General features: G+C 42.5%; 1 protein-coding gene across 4 annotated transcripts in view; it reads left to right on the forward strand.

Annotated features, from left to right (window-relative positions):
• Positions 1–17102, forward strand: part of PLD5 (phospholipase D family member 5) — a 388941-nt gene that overhangs the window by 181886 nt on the left and 189953 nt on the right. The window contains exon 1 of one of the 4 annotated variants that reach the window (XM_019527437.1): positions 9457–9561. The exons of the other annotated variants lie outside the window; for them this stretch is intronic. The gene's annotated coding sequence lies outside the window, so the exon portion shown is untranslated. Of the gene's footprint in view, positions 1–9456; positions 9562–17102 lie in introns of those variants that run through there. 4 annotated transcript variants of the gene reach the window in all.

Genomic DNA, 17102 nt, shown 5'->3' on the forward strand with positions numbered 1-17102 from the left:
GTTAGCAACATATACTTTATTCTAATTAATAAACAGAATATCTGATGTAGGCTAAGCTTATGGTAGGCTTAATCAACAGTATTAGTTCATCTCTCTTTTCTTTGTAGAGGAAGCCTCGTTAACCTTTCGAGTTAACCTAAAAAGCCTCATTTTTCCTTATTTCGATAAATCTCATATCATGCTCAGGAGAGGTCACAATAAAAATGTTTCCCCTCCAGATTTCTGTCTGATTAGCTAACTGTAAAATATTTGTCAGTTGTCAAGATGGTTTCAATCTCATCTGGAACTTTGCCAGTATGGGAGCAAAGGTGGATTTCTCTGCTAGGTCAAATCCAGCCATCTTTTTGTTCATTCTGCATCTGTCAGGCTTTGGCTTTGAACATAGGACCTTGGCTTGCCATGGCTTCCCAATCTGCTACCTCCTTAGTAGCACACTGGTGTAGACTCAGGTGGCCAGAACTCTCCATCTAGGCCTAGCCACACACACACTCCCCACCACTAGAGTGGTCAGTCAGGGTCAGCTGGCCCTTCACCCATTGCAATATAAACCCTTGACCTAGAAGAAGAAGTGTTTGGGTAACAAGGCTCAACTTTGTACTAAGGCTGCTGTACTCTTGGTTTGTGCTGCTAACGGCTTTCTGACAGATTCTTTGGATGCCTGATCTGGCTTGCCCACAGACACCAAGGTTGGCCTGACCTGACTCTGGTGTCATCTTCTGGATACCTGACCTGGCTAGCCTCCTGACCTTGTGCTCTACTTGACTCTCTGGATCTCTAACTAAGTTCCCCAGACGGATCTCTTGGCTTCTGGCTTCCCTAGACTCAGACTCTGCACATTCCTCTCAGATCCTGGCTGCTTCTCCTGACCCTGGGTGACTACCCCCAGACCTGGCTTCCCAGGGCCCAGCATGACAGCGTCCTTCCAGGTAGGATTTGGGTGCCTAGAAATGTACACATTGTAAGGATCAGAATTAATTGACTTAGAGTATGTATGCATGTTATACTAAGATTGGCTTTAACTAGGGCTAGGTTGATCTGAATGCCAATCTGTACATATGTTCAAGAAGGTTTGATGGGGCAACGAATGACTGACCCAATCCAACTTTAGTTCTCCTAGGAGGTGAACTATGTAGATTGGGTAGGCCCATGCCCAGTCTAACCTGAACGTGTGTACCAGTTTGGCCCTAGATGGACAAACGACCCTGCCTGTGGATTCACCAGCCCCTCTGCAGACTTGTCAAACCCCCACAGACCCACTAACCTCCTCATCCACCATAATTTACCTGTGTAAATCACATTCCTGGTGCAACTCCTGGCACCAGCAAACTTGTGTACACATGGTACCTGATCTATCATCATGCAGCTTAAAGTGAGCCATGTGATTGTAGATTGTAGATTAGGTCCCAGGAATGTACAATTGCAGTTTGTGGACTGGATCAATGGCTAAAGTAGATTGAAACATGTTCACAGTGCAGCTCTGGGTTTGTGAAAGTCTAGCTACTCAACTGAACCCCAAGGCTGTGCTTTTTCTATCCCCCCACCCCATCCATGACTGGGCTATCTTTAGCCCTCCGACCTCCTGCAGCCCCATGGCAGACCCACCACCCCTACCTCCTGCAGACCTAATAGCCACCCACTGTTCCCATCAACCCTCCCCATGGACCCACTACTTCTTTGAATCCGCCAATCCCTCACTGACACGCTGTTTCTCCTGATCCTTCTAATGCCCCCCTACGTTACCCCCCCCATCCCAGCAACTCCTCCTCAGACTCACTAGCCCACCCTTCCCCCCAGTCCCACAACCCATCCCCTCACCCTGGTTTAGATCAGGCTCTTGGCATTGGCAAATGTCTGTACATTTGGCACCTGATCTATGATCACACCACTTAAAGCAAGAAGTGTGATTGTAGTTAGATCCTGGGAATGTCTGTACACGGCCTTAGGAATCACTGATTCCTACTCCTGTGTTTTAGCCACATACATTCCTTGCACGCTTAAACCTTCTGTGTTTTGCTTTCCCCATACAAATAAATGCAAATTTATACATCTAGGGACAAAGAATGTAGCTCTCATTTCCATAATAGAGGACTTTATCCTGGAAAGCAGTGACTCGGAAAAATTTAGGGATTAGAGTTATTTCTCATAGGGGGGAGGCAATGCAGGCTGACTTACTTTTTTGGAATTGTTTCTTCCTAGAATCCATGAAACTCCCAGCTATGCTCATTTAGACTCCCCTCTCCAAGTTAACCACCAGTCCCCAACAATGAAATGTCTTGATATGCATGTAATAACCTGATGTGTATAAACTACCTCATGATTTCCAGCTCCAGATCTGATTCCAGGGCTGGAAGTTGGGGAACTTGCATCTTCCCATGGTTGAACAATTTTTTTTAGCTTCTCCAGCTTGTGGAGTGGGTTTGATTCTTACACTGTGTAGTTTTTCCTTTTGTAAGGTAATAAGCCCAAGATTTCTCAGGAATTCAGAAGCAGTCATGAACAATTTATACAATAAATGCTATCTTAACTGACCTTTCAGTTTCAACTCTGTGGTGAGGCAGTCACAGTCCTGGATATATTTAGAGGCAGTATTACTGCTCTTTGGCCTTAATTCTGTCTCGGCTTGGGCTCTGTAATGAGATATTGCAAGCAGGTGAAAGAATGATTTGATTGCCTTCCTTTTTTTCTTTTTTCATTATTTTCTTTCCTCCCCCTTGATAGATTTATTTACCCTTGTTTTCTCCCTTAGTTTCTTTTTCTTTATGTACGGCTTTGTTGATTCTGGCAACACACTTGTATTTCCCACGGGAATTACATATAGGCTTTTCAAAGTCCTTTTTATTCAACAGCTTGTAAGGCAGAATAAATGTATAACTTGGCATTTTTCCAGGAACCCCCGGCTATATTGTCTTCTCTTTCATACTCAGAGAAGTAATGACAATTAGACAAATTCCACTCTTGATTATGCTGGTGTATATCTAAAATAACCTTACTCATATAACTTATATCATGTTAATGGAGGGAAGAATTTGGCTTATTTACTTTACTATGAGTTCGTGGGCATAAGTGAAAGGAGAACGTATCCTGTGGTAGGTAATGAGATAATCTTTCCTATTGTAATAATGACTCTTGGCTTGAACTTTGTGGACTGGATTCAGTTTGTGGATGATTGCAGTTTGTGGACTGGATCAATGGCTAAAGTAGATTGAAACAGAAATCCTTCCTATGCTGCTCAAGGAATAGGGGGAAATCTGACACAACACTGTTCAGTGAAGTGAAGAAATGAAGGAGGAGCTCTCACTCTGCTTTTAGCAAAGGAGCAGGATTTGTTTTTGCCTTGGATTTACTTCACCCTGGGTGGCAGGATATTCATTCCTCTGGGAAAGGGCAGTTAGTGATATCACCACCACCTTTTACCAAAGTATGACAGTTTTAAATTCTGCCTGAGTATAGGACAACCCTGGGACAGATGTACAGGAAATCTCACAGACTTCCCAATATCTCTTCATCTCTGGAAGACTAGCCCAGCATGCTTTGTAGTCTGTGCTTGTGTCTTGGGCTGGATCTGGACCTCAGTGCTCCTCACAGGCCAGATTTGTTTCATAGTGTAGGATGGCTACCCCAGGGTTGATGGCAGTTGCAGATCTGGCATAGGGCTGGCAAAAGAGGTGGTAAGGCAAGCTATAAGCCAAGTGGCCTCTTACGACAGCAGTGGTGACAGACGAAGACGCCATTAGCCAAAATCATCATAACACTCGCTTGCCCTCCTGCCACCCAGAGGCCCCATATTCTGCAGACAGCACTCCCTAACCATGTCGCTAAATTCCCTAGCCTGCCAGTAGCTTAACAGAACAGATCTGCAGGCCAGATCCAGCTCACAGTCTGTGCTTGACATACGTATCCTAGGCTATAAATAGATCCCACACTTGTCCTTGGAGAAAGCCTTTTGTCTCTGTATCCTACAGATGTAAAAGTCAAGTTCATTTCAGATCTCCAGGTAAAGATGTGCTAACACTTTTTCCTGGAACATGGCTCTGTGCCTCTGTAGTGCAGGTCATTGCTGGCAATAATATGTGCTCTCAATAGCTGCTTACTGGCGGACGATGAGTAATGCAGCTTGGAAAGGCGAAGCTTGTAAATGCCTGTTGTGTTTCTTTTGGTTTGGGTCAAACCATGGAACAATTAGGCCTGTGTCAATTTATAGCCCTAATGGCAGCTTGCACCAGGGTTCTGCTAGCTTCCACCTATGGAGCACTTGGAGCGAGTAGTCTAGTTTTAAAAGGATTTACCAAATATATGTTTAGAGCTGAAGTTGAAATCAGCTATGCTCTTATCCTTTTATAAGTTCCTGTAAAACTACTTCCCATTTTTATGATCAAGCAACAAATGCAGATTTTAATGTTCTTTTCTGAAGAGAGCCCATTGCTTGTGAATGGGCCTTTATCATGTGCCTTTACTGCAAATTATATTTGTTCAAAGACGTTTCCCTGGAATACAAAGACTAGAGTCAGATCAACTGGCTTCTTTTGACTCCTTAACCCATATTCATATTTTTGCTCAGCAACCTGCTATTAGAACCCACTGACCATCTCTAAATCCTCCCTGTGCAGCTGCAAACCCCATTAAAATATTTCAGTGCTGACAAGCAAAAATGCTGTAAAAATGCAAATTTCCTGCTGCTGAAAGGCAAGAAGCCAAGAAATTATTTTAAAAATATTTCCCTGCTGAGTAAGGGTTTTGGGGAGTTCAGACAGCTGGAATGCAGAGTTTTAAGTGATGACAGAGAGAGATTGCTATCTTCTGTAAGATCACAGATATATAGGAATATCTGATTGGAAAGGGCTTCCTAGACTATCAAGCCCAGTTCCCGACATTTGCAGGCAATCAATTGTTTAAAAGGATCCTCAAGAACATCTGCTCTAAACCCTCTTATAAATGACAACCACAAGCACCTTATTAAAAAAACAATCAATGACCCACCTCCATGCCCTACACAAACTCCTAACAATATAAAGCTGAAGAGCAGGAGAAAAGAGAATACCACCAATGCCTTGCCACTGCACTGGCAGGAAATTAGTTATATTAAAATATGTTCATGTGATTCTAGAAAGAGTCCCATGACCCATGCTACTGCAAAGAACACTCCCCTACTTCCTCCCCCTCCCAAAGACCTAGGATCAAGGAAACTAGGGCTAGAAAAGACATCACAAGGTCAGCTAGTCCAGAAGGATCAAGGAAAGATCAAGGAAAGATCATCCCTCACTAAACTATCCCAACCAAGTGTCTGTCTAGCCTGCTTTTGATCATTTTTAGTGGTAGATTCCACAACGTCTTTAGGTAGCTTTAGGTTCTAATGTCAAGCTTCAGGTTTTTGAAAACTGTTATATAATCTCCCCTCAGTCTTTCCAGACTAAATAATTCTATTTCTTTCAGCCTTTCCTTCTAAGTCATATTTTCAAGGCCTCTGATAATTTTGATTGCTTTCCACTGGACTGTTTCTACTCTGTCCACTTCATTCTTGAAAGCCATTTTCTGCTCTGACTTTTCCCAACAAGTTATTCCCTCACATCTTTCTTCCTTCCTCTCTTCTTTTTCTTCTGGGAGTTTTTTAAAGCTCCCAGGGTGCATCTACATGAGATGCTGAGTGTGCAGTAGCCTGATGCTACTATGCAGTAGTGTCATCTGGCAAAAACTGTGATGTGATGCTACTAGAATTATAGGAAGTGAGGGTTGGAAGGGACCTCAGGAAGTCATCTAGTCCAACCCCCTGCTCAGAGCAGGACCATCCCCAACTAGATCATCCCGGCTAAAGCTTTGTCTAGCTGGGTTTTGAAAACCTCCACGGATGAAGCCTCCCACCACCCTTCTAGGTACCCTGTTCCAGTGTTACTGCCATCCTAGTAGGAAAGTTCTTACTAATATCTAACCTAAACTTCTCTTGCTGCAACTTGAGACTGTTGCTTCTTGTTCTGTTATCTACCACCACTGAGAGCAGTCTAGCTCCATTCTCTTTCAAACCTTCCTTCAGGGAGTTGAAGGCTGCTATTAAGTCCCCTCTCAGTCTCCTCTAGACTAAATAAGCCCAGTTTCCTCAGTCTTTCTTAATCATGATCCTATGATCCCTGCTGACTTCCTGCCCCTGGGGCAGGGGGCTGGACTTGATGATCCTCCAGGGTCCCTTCCAGCCCAAATGTCTATGAAATCTATGAAATCATAAGCCATGTGCCCCAGCCCCCTCACCATTTTTGTCACCCTCTGCTGGATTCTATCCAAGTTGTCCACATGCTTTCTGTAGTGGGGGCCCAAAACAGAACACGGTACTCCAGGTGTGACCTCACCAGCACTGAATAGATGGGAATAATCACTTCTCTTGACCTACTGGCAACATACCTACCAATGCAGCCCAGTATGCCGTTAGCCTTCTTTGCAACAATGGCAAACTGCTGGCTCATATTCAGGCTATTGTCCACCCCACACCCCAGGTTCTTTTATGCAGAGCTGCTGGCAAGCCAATCAGCCCCTAGCCTCTACAACCCCAGCATGGGATTATTCTAAGTGCAGGACTTTGCGCTTGTCCTTATTGAACCTCATGAAATTTCTTTTGGTGCAATCCTCCCATTTGTCTAGATCACTCTGAATCCTAGCTGCACCATCCAACATGTCTACTACTCCCACCCAGCTTTGTGTCATCTGCAGACTTGCTGAGGATGCACTCTATGCCATCTTCCAGGTTACTGATGAAGACTTTGAACAAAACTAGCCCCATGGGACATTCCATTTGATACTGGCTGCCAACTAGACATTGAGCCATTGATTACTACTCTCTGAGCCCAGTGCTCCAGCCAGTTTTCTATCCAACTTACTGTCCATTTATCCACCCCATACTTCCTTAACTTGCCTGGGAGAATGTTGTGGGAGACCGTATCAAAAGCCTTGCTAAAATCAAAGTACACTTCATCCACTGGTCTCCCCACATCCATGGAGCCAGTCATCTCATCATAGAAGGCAGTCAGGTTGATTAGGCATGACTTGCCCCTGGTGAATCCGTGCTTACTGGTCATAATCACCTTTTTCTCCTCCACGTGCTTAGAAATGGATTCCTTGAAGATCTGCTGCATGATTTTTCTAGGGACTGAGGTGTTTAGGCTAGTAGTATTAGGCTACTGTGCAGTAGTGTCACAAAAAATTGTTCATCAGTGCTACTGTGCAGTAACTTTGGTTTAACTATATTTATTTAGTACTTGTTTATATACAAGCACAATGGTGTATGGTTTGCTCGTTTCTTTCTTTCTGGATCTCTGTTTATATGATGCAAGCCTTTACTGCTGTTTAAGATTTCTTTATGAGGTCCAACTCAGCTAAGCCTGTGGTCTTTTTCTGTACTTTTTTACTTTTCATAGGATTTTTTTTCTTATTGATCATTCCCTTTCTCCATTCCTTGTAGATTCTCTGTTTACTCTTGATATTCTTTATGAGTAGCCTTTCCCTACTGATAAGGGCTGTAGTCTTGCCCTGCCAATTTTTTTCCACCTATGTTCAAGGGCAAGCACCACATATTATTTGCACTTTAGACTTAAAGTAATTTTATTTCCTGTTTTGGTGGATACAGAATGCTCATTTTATGAACCTCTTTGGAGAATGGAGGCTTAGGGCCTGCTCTCTGCTATTGGTGCACAAAGTGAGGATGATTCCCTAGGGTGCATGACTGCTCAGTTTTTTACTGTTTAAATACCACAGTCATAGGCTCTGTATCAAAAGCTAATACAGAAAGCTAGCTGCATACTATGTAAGCTGAAGTCAGCAGAATATGTGAACTAGATGTGTATGCTGAGCCTTTCCAGAGCAGGCAGAGGCAGGGTATAACCAGTAGCAGCATGTAACCTATGGTGGAATCCTACCCTAGTGAATTTCTTGTGCAGGAGACCTTTAAAATGTAACAGGTATAAAAAAACAAAGTGAAAAGGCTTTTGTTTCAAAGAGAATATAAATTATCATGCTGTCCTGCTTCTAATATAGACAACAAACTTTGATCAGAAAATAGAACGTGATTAAATAAGCACACTGATTTTTCTTTTATCTCTCAGTCCCAGAGTAGAAATAGTTCAGCATTTATTTAATAGTTTCTGTTTCAGACTGTCTCAAAAGACATTGCACTCTTCCCATAACCTGGTGTGGAACAATAAGAGTAGTAACCCTGGTAGTATTATATGCCCATTTACCTCTCTCATAATCCCATTATTTTCAACTAAGTGTGAAAATCCACAAACATTCAATTTCCCAAAGCCTGTTACACAAATACAAAGTGAAGATGACAAGCCCTGAAGTGCTGGTCCTGTGACAGTCTGGATCATGGGCCTCACATGATTAATCCAACTGGACTGGCTTTTGGCAGCTCACCAGAGTTTATTTTTCCTGAAGGCTAATATCATGTTCACTTCAAAATGTGTGAAACAAGAGTTCCAAGCAGTGTCATCTCAGTCATCATTTTTTACAGTATGAAGCTTATGTGGAAGCTAGGCCAGCATTGCTAACTATTTCACTTCTAATCAAGCACAGGAGAGAGACAATTGTAGGTTGGAGATCAGCACAGTTTACTGTGAGTGACAGTGCTAATGGAGGGAGTAAAAGTCAAGCAGATGCATGAGATTCATCAATTGCAGCAAAACTTAGGTCTAAGTGCAGACCCTCAAAAAGCCCGAGGCTGAATCAATTTAGTCTTTTCAGGTTAGTCTAAGATGCAGAGATTAAGCTGAGAAACAACTGGAGAGACATTTACTTTTGATTCAGGTAATGCAGCCACATGACTGCAGTAGCTCAGGCCAGAAACCAGGGGGGAGCTAGAGCATGGCTCTTTGGCATGTAGCCAGCATGGGCTACGTGCTCACTTCCTTTTCATGCTGCCCCCGAGTTCTCTGGGATGTGTAGTCCACAATCACAGCAGCAGGACTATGTAGGGTTGGTCATCACTTCCTCTACCTGCTTCCAGGTGCCTCTGGGATTTGTAGTCCACAGTTGCAGCCAGCAGTAAGTATTTAGCAGTGTAGAGCAGCTCTGTACTCAGGGGAAGGGAAGTTTAACCCTCCTCCTTGCCCCCAGATCCCAGCTGGGGTTTCTTGGGGTGGGGGTGAGGGGAGGAAGGGGAAAGACAGTCACTGCCTTCTCTTCCCCATCCCCAACCTTCCCTACTGGAGCAGACAGCACAGCACAGCCCAACCTGGGGCTGGAAAGCATTCTGGGGTACTGTGATTTAACTTGAACCAGGTAGGGGTCTGGAACAGAAGTTTCATAAACCGGTTTGACCCAAATCAGTTAGTCTGATACTACATTCAACCAGATTTACCTTAAACCAGTTTTGGCCATTTTGAAACTGGTTTATATGCACTGAACTTCTGTTCTGTTACAGGTTTAAACCAGTTTCTGATCACTTAAACCGGTTTGTGTGTAACTTCTGTCCCTAGCCTAGAGGGTGGCAGTAAAGTCAAGCAGATCATTTAAGCCCCACTACAAGAGAGCCAGGACTAAAGAGTCCATCAGGCTATCTGGAACCTGGTGAGGAGGAGCAAGGTGGGTGTGGTCATTATGTATGTGTACCAGCTTTTGTGTCTGACTTTGTTATGAGCAGGGCTTGAAAGCATACCATTTTCTCTGCCTCTTGGACTGCTCAGAGACCAACAATGATCCTTCAGTCTCTCAGGTATACCTGGGAAGCAAAACCTCACTTCTCTTAAACAGCTTCTTGGCAGAAAATTTCCAGTATCTCCACTCTTACCTTGTATGTATATATATTATACAGAAACAGCACTGTATTGCTGTAAATCAGAGCACTCAATCTAATTATATAACAATAAGCATACACAAAATTATATCCTGCTAGATGAACCTCCCTCCTTCTCAAACCAGAGCTCAACCCACTGTGGCATGGTAAGATAATTATCCTAAGTGCTGACTTAAAAGCATTTGAAAACATTATGTTGTTTTAAATGTACATATTAAATCTTTTCCGCACTGTTTTCTGTACTTTTATTGTATGTGTGTTGAGCACCATAATTGGCAAATATATTTCTCTGCTTTTCCTGTAGCCATAGTTATCATATGCCCTGTACACAGAAGATAGCTAAGCCATGTAGAGAAGTACAGGGTAAGAATAAAGCTGTTTGTGGAATCTTCTAGATTCTGAATGCATGTTTTATTGTTAAATTTTCATTTTTAAGTAAATAAGAACTATGATGTTTAGATAATCTCAATTCATTCACGCTAAACATTAGAACTGATTTTTTTTTTATTATAAAAACATTTGCTCATTTGGTTAAGTTTTGACCAGTACAGGGTCTAATTTAAAAGTTCACTGAAGATTATATATGACTTCCCATTGGCTTTCATGGCTTTAAATCAGGACTATGCATGTTTTCACAAGTAAACAAGAAAAGTTTGTTTGGAAATATAAATTTTTAAAGAATCAGAACATTTTATATCTGTTACATTTTGTTTAAACATATGTATTTCATATGAGAGATAGGGAGAATGTACCTTTATAAACATAGTTAAATTTTCACTCCGCTATTTAGGGACTGCATAGTGGTGCTGATATGTGTAACTTTATTAATCTTATAGTGAAGACAGGTTCATTGCTCTTATTTACTGATAAGCCACTAATGAAGAGGAGCAATCATTTCAGATTACATTTCTGTTTAATTAGTTTTTCTCTCCTGATAAACATGCCAAACATGCCAAGCAGAACTGAGCAAAAGTAGTTGTAACGCAGGGCACCTGCTGGGCATTTATGATAAGTTAGGAGCAAATGATGACCTGAAACATAGCTAATGACCACTAAAACTATCTAGTTATGATTTCTTAATCTCAGGGGAATGCCATGTGTCTTTGTCATTATCTCTGTTTTAAAACCAATATCAGTAACACCACTTTTTCAGTCTTTTGGCTGATGGTTTTTCATTCCATTGCAATTGCACATTGTAGATGTTTACCTTTTATACAGTGAGAAGTTTTAGAACACCAGTACACCATGCATTAAATAATCAGGTGGTATGCATTGCTAGTAGTCAGTGCTCTCTTCATCCTGTGAGGTGTTTGTGTAAGACAGCTGAATGTAATAGGTTATAGTATATTCGGTAATAAAAGTGGTAGAGAGACAAAGAGGAAGCAAAATACTTCGGTTCATGATGGTGGATTTTATTTCTCTTGCAAGTTAAGAGGTATCTGTCAGCATGTTCTTCCACAAAAAATAGGAAATTGTGCCCATGCATTCTTTTCATGTTTTTTTAAGGTAAAGCAATATCCTTCCCTCTGGTGTTTTGTGATACTTCTCAACTACTAGAGTTAGATGTGACTGAATAGAACAGGAACTAGCTAGATCAGGTCACCCTACAACCAAAATTTAGTGGAGGACTCATAATTTCTAAGAGAAATTAAGAATAGTGATCATTTTTAACCAACCTGGAACATTTACATTCTGTGATATCTTTTTATTTATCATTAAGGCGAGCATATTATCTTCCTTCAATTCACCTCTCAAAATGCATCTTCTTTTTAATATTTCTAGTAACTGGCAGTTGGACAGTATCTTGGCCGGTGGTGAGCAATCATTAGTTTCTGGCTGCCCAAGAGTTGGACGCACCTCATTATTAGAATCGTAGAAAATTAAGGCTAGAAGGAACCTCAGGTGGTCATCTTGTCCAACCTCCTGCTCAACACAGCATCCCTAACTAGATCATCCCAGCCAAAGCTTTGTCTAGTCGGGTCTTAAAAATCTCCAGTGATGGAGATTCCACAACCATGTTTTGTTATTCCATTTCTACCCCACATTCTCAGGATGTGTCTTTGTTTAATGCATGCTATGTCATCCTTGTTAATCCCCATCCTTAATATTGTACAGTTTATTATATTTCTATGGGGTTTAGCACAATGGTAACCCTACCTAGTTGGTCTCTATGAGGTACTCTAATAGAAAGGCATAATACCAGCGCTGTTAGGAAATTGGCTGCTGATGAGATGCACAGAAAAAAATGAGCATTAAAAGTATATAATTCCAGATCTCTGCATTCTTGAAGGACTATGCTGGAACATATGTAAGTTTATAACTACCAAATTAGTCTGATATGAAGACATAGTGCCATCACTTTACACCAAACTGAAGACAAGTTTTCCAGTATCTCCTTCTTAATAAAAAAAAGTTACTTTTGTTAAAAAAAAACAAACATTTGAGATGGTATATTCTTGATTTTCAAATCTTCCTTACTTAAATTGCCACAACTGAACTGCTTTGTAAGTGACAAGGATTAGGCTTGATAAATAAACAGCAACAGTATTTCAGCAGCAATAACATATGTTTCTGATTTACTAAATCATTGTTTTTCACAAAGAACAAAAACTAAAGCAATCTAACACATTTTCTGTGTGAAATACTGGCAATAAATCAGAACCTTGGTTAATTAGCATTTTGTTACAAACTTAGAAATTATTTCCTGCCTGGCAGAAGGTTCACTGGGAGCTGTCCCAGTGTGGGCCAGCTGCTGGTGAGCTTCCTGCTGGGTGGGAGGCATGGGGGCATCTGCCCTGCTTGGCATGGAGCTGACTGCTTCAGGGAAAAGTTCTATACAGCATGGCTCCCAGCCCCCACTTGCCCCCTGGTGCAACCAGCTTCACACCATGTGGAGCTGCTCCAGAGGACAGGCCAGGGCTGGCTTCCCAGCCCCCACTCCCCTCCAGACCTACTAGCTCCACAGAGGGAGCTGGGACAGGGGACAGAGCGCTCCCTAGTCCTGGCACTGGTTGGCTCCCAGCTCCTAGGGAGAGCTGAGAGCTAAGCAGCACCAGGACCAGGGACAGAAAGCTCTCTGTCCACTGTGGCCCCCTGCTGCCTAGGCTGACGCAGAACAAATTTGCACCCAGTCAGCATCTACATAAGTGACACTGCACAATACTTAATCTTATAGCTGCATTTACTGGTACTAGCTAACTACAAAGTAGCCTAATGTACTGTGCAGTAAATGGTGTGCATGGGTAGACAGCGATGCTATACTGTGCAGTAGACTAGTCTACTATGCAGTAAAGCATCTTGTGTTGAGGCACTCAGTAATTATCAGATACCAGATACACATCTAATCATTCTCTTCTGGTTGTATGGGTTTCTGAGCCTCCCCCATCCTCTGTTGTAACCCACCTTCTTACTTTCTCTGTTTCCCGTTCATGTTTCCTTGGGCCCATGCGCCCTTAGCACTCCCATCAAGGTCAAAGGTCCTGTCTAGCCTAGTAGCCTACATGGCTAGTATGGCTAAAGTACACTAGTTTCCATAGCCAGTTGCATACAAGGCAGCAATGTGGTTTGCATCGCATCCTACCATCTTTAAGTCCTTAGCCCAAATTACCATTTGGGTATCTATTTGCAACTATATCCACTAGGAGCAGTCTTTGGTATAAGTATGGAGCAAAGCTCAAAATTGAACTTTTTGAAGCCATAGGGATACCTTAATTGCCTTTTCACTGTACCTCAACACTCTGCCCCTCCCTCACCTGCCCCCAGTCCTTCCTGATTTGTTTCTTATGTCATTCTGTTCCTCTGTCTCCCCTAGGTATCTGCTTCTCCCATTATTCTGCTATATCCCTGTATTTCTGACCTTCACACCTTTGAATGGAAGACAAATTAAAGCATCATGCTGTAATAAAAACAAAGTGTTGTAGCTGCCACTGATTTATTTATATTTTCATAATTATTTGGCTTAAAGGATTTTAGAAAAAGCAGAGATGAGGTCTTCTCCTCTGAAAATGACTGTGAAACAGATCCTTCTTACATATCAAACCTGCTTCTCATATGGAGTATAGTCAAATGTGCTGACAGAATAAGTTCTTAATTGCTTTTAGCTTCAATTAAGACTTCAGAAGCAAAACAGCTGGAAGAGAAGGACTTGATTTGAATTCTATTCTATCTTTTACATAATTAACAGAAAGTCTCATTACTGAAACCTAATGTGCATGTGTTAGGGACTCGTTACACCTTACACTGTAAGCCACACAAATGGGGTTAGTGTTAGTGCTAGCTTGTGTTGAAGCAGTCATACACTCAGCCCAGCAGGGGCCTGAAGGACTGAAAGGCATGAATCTTCTTCCCCACCCCACTTTCCAGGCTTCCCCCATGTCCCCTGGTGCTTCCCGAGGCCCTCCCCACTAGGGCTTCCAAGCAGGGACTTACTTGTGGCTGCCTGCTCTGCCTGTCCCAGGGGAGCAGGCAGTCAAGGGTTAGCCTCCCTGTCCAGCCACCCTTGCTAGACTGCTGCTTTTCAAGTAAGCAGGTGAGGGGCAGTGATTGGGGATCTGCTGGGGAGGGTGTGGGGTTGGGGCCCTGGGCTGGATCCAGGCCAGTGTCAGGCAGGGCAGGTTGGGTATTTGTACTAAGGTGTAGGCTTGAGTGGTTACACCTGAATGTAATACAAGCTGGGTACCACAGATCAGAGATAATCCTGCCCTCAAACGGCATAACTTTGAACCACATAACAAGTGCTTAAAACTGGTTTCAGATGTTACTGTGTGGACAGTCCAGGTGCTAAGAGCTCCAGAAGCCACACAAAATGCCTGTGTAATAAGGACCTAATGGAAGATCCAAGTTAGCTTGTGAAATCTCTTTAGTGGTGATATATCACATGGAAAAGTTTGGATTATCTTTCAAGTTCCTGGTCATTTTCACAGTGCTAACAGTTAGGAAATAAATCTTTTACTTTCAGGCTAACCACCTGTGATTTGAAAACTTCTGAAAGACAATAAACATGGATTCACTACATCACTCTTCACATTGCAGTTGTGTTTTAAGGTATCACATCTGCATTTCCATGCTATAATTCATAAGTCATGTTCCTCAGTCCTCTAACCATTTTTGGCAGACAATGAAAATGGTTAGAGGGCTGGGTAACATGACTTATGAGGGGAGGCTGAGAGAACCAGATTTACTTAGTTTATAGAAGAGAAGACTGAGGGGAGATTTAAGATCAGCTGTCAACTACCGGAAGGGGGTTCCAAAGAGGATGGAGCTAGACTGTTCTCAGTGGTGGCAGATGACAGAACAAGGAACAATGGTCTCAAGTTGCAACATGGGAAGTTTAGATTAAATATTAGGAAAAACCCTCTCATGAGGTGCGTAGTAAAGCACTGAAACAGGTCACCTAGAGAGATTATGGAATCTCCATTCTTAGAGTTTTTTAAGGCCTGGATAGACAAAGCCTTGGCTGTGATTATATAGTTGGGGATGGTTCTGCTTTGAGCAGGGGATTGGACTAGATCATCTCCTAACGTCCCTTCCAACCCTAATTTCTGATTCTATGGTATGCTATGGGATATTTCTCAGAGTAAATGCCATTATGGAAAACAAAGAATCCTTAAACTTATGTATTTAATTTTATTAAATTTTAATTTTATATATATAAATTTGAGCATATTGCTGTTTTATTGAAAAATACATGTGCATTGACTTTGTTTTTTACTATAAAGAAGAGTTTAAAACATAATTCAAAATATGATTCAGTCTGCTTTTTCTTGCCTCTTTTTCTGTTTACAAGTTTGTATTCTTTAGAAGCAGAATATTTAGGCAGAGCATCTTCCAATGGCTGAGGATTGCAACAAGAATTGATCTGGAACATCTGCCAGGGTCTATTATGTTGATATAAATGGTCTATTAAATAGTCTATGAGAGCTTGTTAGCATATGTTACAGTCTGTGAGAGAGCAAAAAGAAAGCAAAATGCTCTTTACAAATTCATCATTATATATGTACATGACTAAAAATGCAAAGGACACATTATAGTCAAGTTGCATTTATGACAGGAATTCCAGCAGCACCAAGAAGTTGGAAAAGACAGTCCCCCCTGATTTAAAGACATAGACTCTGCCCCAAAGAACTTAGTGTAGATACTAGAACTTTAACTCCAGTGGAGCTCCATGGGGACAGAGCTTTTGTATTACTCGTGGCAAGATGAAGACTCAGGAAAACATCATGCAAAGGTGTGGGTAAGGGGAAAATATAGAGAAAAATAGTATACATTTATATGTCTCTACATTTGTGTATATTGAAATATACATTTGTGCATATTTTCCCCTATTGTTAACTACAAAACAAATATCTTTCTGCCTTTCAACTAACCCATTATTAGTTAGCTCAGGCTGTCAGACTGGAGGGTTACAGACTGATTGATGTCCACACAGGGTTAAATTGCAATCCCCAGGCTCCTCCCTAGTTGTCTTTACCATCATCCCTCCACCTGCAGCAGCAGCTAGAGCCCTGCTCCCTCTTCTGGCATCCACTTCTGTCCCTGCCTGGGAGAACAGTGGAGGCCATGGCAGCTGAGGGTGAGGCCATGGTGCCTATGTGTGCAGTTCAGCTGGGGAGTGTTCATGTGGCATGTGATGCCTGTCTGTGGTTTGTGCTGGTGGGGCCTGGAGGCATGCAGCCCCAGCCACTTAGAAGTTGGACAGCCCTTGGTTAGTTCATTGTTTCTAGGAATCATGGTAGGAGGAGGTCAGGAGGAGAGAGTAGTGGTGTTCCAGGCACTTTTCATGCAGCATGTTCCATCTGTAGGAACGTGAGAGAGGTGACAAGTCAGAAAGCATTGTTGGTGGAGTTTGGGAACAGGATACTGAAGGAGGTGATAAGTAGGGAGGGACAGAGCTTTGAAAGGTTTTTGAGGTAAGGATAAGACTGAGTTTGGTATCACTGAAGGGAGGAACCAGCTGAAAGAATCAGACTGGGTACTGGAAGGGATGTAAACAAAGTTTGGCCAGAGAGGTGGTCTTAGCTTCCATGTTCTCAACACAGTGGAGGGGGGCAATGGGAACAGTGGGTGACCCAAGAGGCAGAGGTTGCCACTACCAGCATGAGAGGTGAGGGCTGAGGCCATGTGTGCACGGTAAACTTAGCAGAGCAGTGTCTTCAAGCATACCACATGGTTATGGCGGGGGGCTTCCTAAATTGGAAGCAGGGCAGCTATGTCTGCAGGACACTTTGTACAGGCTTATTAGCCCTGCTTTGTGCCAGGGACTGCCTGTGGAGCTGCACAGCTAGGGGTGTCACATGATGCCTGAGCGCCCTAGCTGACAGCATCCCTAGCT

Source organism: Gavialis gangeticus, unplaced genomic scaffold (assembly GCF_001723915.1).
Source record: "Gavialis gangeticus isolate Ggan-Ray unplaced genomic scaffold, GavGan_comp1, whole genome shotgun sequence".
Taxonomy (NCBI): domain Eukaryota; kingdom Metazoa; phylum Chordata; order Crocodylia; family Gavialidae; genus Gavialis; species Gavialis gangeticus.